Source organism: Vicia villosa, linkage group LG4, assembly GCF_029867415.1.
Source record: "Vicia villosa cultivar HV-30 ecotype Madison, WI linkage group LG4, Vvil1.0, whole genome shotgun sequence".
In the NCBI taxonomy this organism is placed as follows: domain Eukaryota; kingdom Viridiplantae; phylum Streptophyta; class Magnoliopsida; order Fabales; family Fabaceae; genus Vicia; species Vicia villosa.
The window spans coordinates 3,504,619-3,510,618 of NC_081183.1; positions in this window are offsets into that span (position 1 = coordinate 3,504,619).

The window sequence follows — 6,000 nt, forward strand, 5'->3', positions numbered from 1 at the left end:
TTGAATCTGAACCCAAAACTTCACAGGTGTATACATGAATTTTTAATGATTATTATCAGGGTCATTCCTGTGCATGTGCAAGGAGAGCCACAACATAGAGCCTCAAAAAATCTGGAGCCCCAATTTTATTTTAGACTTTATAAAAATTTAATAAAATAAATAATATTTAATTTGTTTATGAAAATAAACAATATTTGACATGCAATTTATTGGTTATTATGAGTTTAGTTGTCTAATACGGTTTGAATCCATCTATAAAATATTAATAATAATAATTTTTTAAAAGGCCGCATTTTATTATTTTTGCTTTGGGCCTAGTATGCGTTAAGCCAAAAAAAATCTTTTTCTGAGATGTATCTCTGGAAGCACGGAGCATAAATAAAATTGTTTTAGATGTCTAAAGAATATCAAGGATATATTGAGATATTGTGGATTATTATCACTACCTATCTTAGTACATAACATGGTCCTTGTAATTTTAGTGATATGTACCAAAACAAAAGCAAAAGGAAAAGACCAAAACCAAGCCACACGCATAGGTAGACAGATGTATATGAACATACTTTATAAAAAGAGTGATATTGATTATATTTTTAGAAAAATCAAAAAGTTGTATACACATGATAGTTATCAAACTAAATAATTGTTGTATATTGAGTTGAGCATGCATGTATAATTAGTTAATAATATATTAAAAAAAATTCTCTACCAAATTAAAACTATTTAAGAAGTCTTTTCTAACACTTGTAATTATTCTTTTTTTAATATGTTTGAGCTTTTTACTTTATTTAAAAAAAGCCTTTGCTTATTATGTCCAAAAACAGGGAAGAGTGTTTTGTATTTAATGGAGGCTTTGAGTGTATCCATTACCTATCAGAAAGAATTAAAAAAATGTCGTATGAAAATGCTTTTTAGCAATCCTAACTTTGGATACTAAGATTGTAGCAGCACATACATTGTCCTTGGTGAATTAATTTCTAATAACAACAACAAAAATATAGTATTGTATGTTATGAATTATTTTTCTTTATGGAGTTTGACCGATTATTAATTGTTCTTTGCAACTTTGTTTATTACATTGAAGTGAAAAGTAGGAGTATAAGGTCACTTTGTATATTTTTTTGACCAAACTTTTAAACCCTTATGTACCCACTTCAATGATTCATTCATTTATTATAATGTAGAGTCTAACTCTTATGCCAATTAAATTTTGAGTGGTAAAAGAATCACAAATGAAAATTTTAATCTCAACCATGATTTTTAAATATGAAAAGCTAAGAAATCTTCAGCAGAATTCATCTATTAATCAATGTTCAATACCTACTACCTCAAATCAGGCTGGTTCATCAAAATTTATTGGTCATTCATCAGTGGTTTAACAAGGCATTGCTCATTCTTTTGCAAATAAATTTATTCTTGGTGTAAGGATCATTGATTCAGGAACCAGTCATCATATATAAATGCACATCACTCACTTGATTTCTTTCATATAAGGAAATCAGTCCTATTAGTGTTCTGTAACTTAGTTGAGAAGAGAGTCTTGTGGAGTAAATTGTTAGACTGGAAACAGAGTTTGCCAAGAGGGGAGTGGATTGTGGGGGGAGATTTCAATTCAATTAAATTGAGGGAGGAAAGGGTGGGAAAGGCTCAGTCAAGTAGGGTCGAATTGGAGGAGTTTTCAAAGTTCATCGAGCTTATGGAGTTAGTGGATCTACCATTATTGGGGAGCAAATTTACCTGGATTAACTCCAATGGCAAAGCAAGAAGTAGGATCGATAGAATTCTACTGTCAGAAGGCATATTAGAAAGGTGGAATGCGGTGGCGCAAGTATCGGGAAACAGGGATATCTCAGATCATCGGCCGGTGTGGATGAAAACTAGTAATTTGGATTGGGGGCCCAAACCATTCAAGGTATTCCATTGTTGGTACGATCATGTTGATTTCTTCAGTTTTGTCAAGAAGGAATGGAGCTTAATGTTTGTGAAGGGCTCAAGTGCTTTTATACTTAAAGAGAAATTCAAAAGATTGAGAGAGAGATTGAGGTGGTGGAATCAGAATGTTTTTGGTTGGTTAGATTTGTCTATTGAACAAGGTGTTGAGGAGCTGAATAGATTGGAGGCAGATGAGGATGTTGAAGCACTTATATCTTCTCAATATTGTGACGCAACTGTTTTAAGAAGGAAGCAACTTCAAAAAAAAATTTGGAATAATTTAAATCATAAAGAAAGCATGTTAAAGCAAAAATCAAGGGAGAAATGGATCAAAGAAGGAGACAGAAATTCAAAGTACTTCCATTCAAGGATGAAATCAAGATTTAGAAGTAATTCTTTGGTAGGAATTCAATCTGAGCAAGGTTTTGTGGAGGAAGTGGAAGAGGTTAAAAGGAAGGCCAAGGATTATTTTGAGGAGAGTTTCAAAGCTAATTTGTATCCAAGGCCGTCTCTGGTTGGAATAGATTTCAACAAACTGTCTGATGAGGAGAGTTGTCGGTTGGAGGAGGTCTTCACAGAGGATGAGATCAAAGAGGTGGTTTTTAACTGTGATGGAGATCGAAGCCCTGGCCCTGACGGGTTTAACATGGAGTTTATTAAACGGTGCTGGGAGATTGTGGGGAATGACATAATCCAATGTATCCTGGACTTTCATCAACGAGGGACGCTTCCGCGTGCCATGACGGCGGCTTTTATAGCCATTATACCCAAGGTGGAAAATCCCCAAGGGCTGGAGGAATATAGGCCTATATGCCTTATCGGATGCGTTTACAAAATTATTGCAAAGTTACTGGCAGCAAGGCTGGGAAAAATTATTGGCAAGCTGATCTCAAAATCACAAACAGCGTTTGTCCCTGGCAGACAAATTCTTGACGGCGTTTTAGTGACAAACGAAATTCTGGATCTGGCTAAAAGGAAGAAAAGGAGCTGTTTATTGTTTAAAGTAGATTTCGCTAAGGCTTATGATTGCGTTGATTGGGGCTTTTTGAAAGAGATGATGATTAAGATGGGCTTTGGAGGTAGATGGATGAAGTGGATGGACGCAGGTGTATTCAACAGCAACATGTCCATTTTGATCAATGGAAGCCCGACAGAAGAATTCAAAGCTTTTAGAGGGTTGCGGCAAGGGGACCCTCTATCCCCGTTCTTGTTTACGATTGTGGCTGAAGGATTAGCTGGTCTGGTTCGGCAAGCTATTTCGAGGGGAGAATTCAAAGGATTTTGCATTAATGAGGATGTATCCTACGACCTCTTACAATTCGCCGACGACACAATTCTTGTAGGAGAGGGATCTTGGAGCAATTTGTGGGCAATCAAAGTTATGCTTCGAGGGTTTGAAATGGTGTCAGGTCTGCGTGTCAATATGTGGAAGAGTAAATTGTACGGAATAGGAATTGAGGACTATTTTCTACGGGCTGCGAGTCAATTTCTTTGCTGCAAATTGGATAGCATCCCGTTCAAATTCCTAGGAATAACAGTTGGTGGCAATCATAGAAAAGGCAACTTCTGGAATCCGATCCTCCAAAAGATGAGATCCAAGCTATCTCCATGGATAGGAAATCTATTGTCGATTGGGGGAAGAGTTACCCTCATCAACTCTGTAATTAACAATCTGCCTGTTTATTTCTTGTCCTTCTTTAAAATTCCTAACAGGGTGAAAAGAGAGATGGTAAAAATTCAGAGGAACTTTCTGTGGCGAAATGCAGTAGAGAAAAAAGGGATTGATTGGATTAAATGGAGTACGATTTGCTTGCCTAAGAAGGATGGTGGTCTAGAAGTAAAAGATTTGGAGATTTTCAATAGGGTGCTGCTCTCTAAATGGTTATGGCGATTTCTAAATGAAGACAATGCAATTTGGAAAGGGATTTTGGAGGAAAGATATGGAAGCTTACATGGCAGGATTCTCTTCAAAAAAGTAACAGGAAACAAAGCTTTGGAATCTCTATGGTGGAAAGATTTGATGAGGATAGGAGATGTAGTCGCAGACACGAGTTTCACGGAGTTACTATACATCAAACTAGGAGATGGAGCGTCGGTGCCGTTTTGGACGAAAAGGTGGTGCGGAAATAGCCCTTTCTGTTTACTCTTTCCCTCTCTCTTTCAGGTTGTGGCGGATCAGGATTCTAGTGTGCAGTCCATGGGAAGTGTGGAAAATTCCAAGTGGGTTTGGCATATAACAGACCAACTTTCTGTTCTTAATTTGGAGGCAAGGGAGGAACTCGAGGACCTGAAGCAAATTTTATTTCAGGTAGAGCCTCAGCTTTATGTGAAAGACACGTTTGTGTGGTCTTTAAACGGTTGTGGAGAATTCAAGGTTTCATCCTATTACAAGAGGCTGCAGCAGGGCCGGCTATTTAGTGTGTTGGATCAAAGAAATGCAGCTGCTATTTCAAATCTGTGGGAGCTATTTATGCCGTCTAAAGTAAAAGTCTTCGGCTGGAGGCTCATACATAATAGGCTGGCAACAAAAGCTCAACTTGTCAAAAGAGGAATTTTGGAAAATGATGAAAACAGTTTCTGTGTTTTCGGTTGTAGGGCTGTTGAAGACATTCACCATCTTTTCATCAATTGTGCATTTATTCATAGGTTGTGGCAAATCATTTTTCAATGGATGGATATTGCTCCTTTGCAAGAGAATGATTGTATTGATCACTTTCTGCATATGGTGGAGGCTGTGAGATCTAGATGCTCAAGGAAGAGAGTGGGCTGCATTTGGATGGCAACCGTTTGGTGCATTTGGAAACATCGGAACGATATTATTTTTAGTAACGCTGTTGCAGACATGGATGAAATAGTGCATAGTGTGAAGATGTTTTCGTGGTCGTGGCTGTTAATTGGAAACAAGCGGAGAGTTTTGTGTAATTTCTACGAATGGAATCATTGTCCATTGGATTTTATGTAATTTATTTTCTGTTGGATTGGCTGTAGTGGTGATCAGTATCACCATCTATTCTGTATTGTATTTTGAGCACTTTTTGTGCTCTGTGTTTTAATCCCATTGTTTATCGAAAAAAAAGGTTACCAAATGGAAAAATTTTCTTATGCTAAATATAGCGGCATTGTACAGTTTGCACCCCATTTCTCAATTCAAGTTGTTTTATGCTACCTATATTTTCTATAATTTTGATTTCAGTCCCTACTTTGTGTAAGTTAACTAAATATTGTTGTTTTCAATGATATGTAATGCGATATTCAAGATTAGGTTTTTATGAGAATGACTGGTTCTGCTGAAGCATTTGTGTTTGTGGTATTTTAGAAATGGTATGTGATAAATTATATTATTGTAAAATTTAGAGTAAAAAAAATCATTTTGAGGCTGAATATTCTTGTATTTCACACATCAAAATATATCTCATACACTGAATATATATATATATATATATATATATATATATATATATATATATATATATATATATATATATATATATATATATATATATATATATATATATATATATAATATGTAGTGATGGTTATAACAATCAAAGAGTCACCACTATTAGGTGCTTAATTCATAATTAAGCACTCCGCTAAGTGCTTCCAGTAACAACAATTTACTCATGTAGCTTTTCACTTACACTTGATAATTTTGACTATCTTAAATTATTCAACTAACATGAAATCAACACATTAATTAACATACTCCCTTTATTATGCTCCTCTTTAATTTTCATTTTCTCTAAGTTGTTGAAATCTTCCTCTTGATAGTGCTTTAGTAAAAACGTTTGCAAGCTGCTCTTGTGAACAACAGAAAACTAAGTGCACATCTCCTTCTTTAATCACACTTCGAGTGAAGTGATGCTTTTATGTTAATGTGTCTGGTCCGACTATAAGAGCATGATTCTTTGCCATAACAATAGCTGCTTTGTTGTCACAATGAAGCTGTTGACTTCCCTCTTGGTTCTCTCCAATGTCTTCTAATATTCTTCTCAACTGAAATGATTGTTATGTAGCCAAACCAACTGCTAAATACTCAACTTCAGCTGAAGATTGCGCCCTAATTTC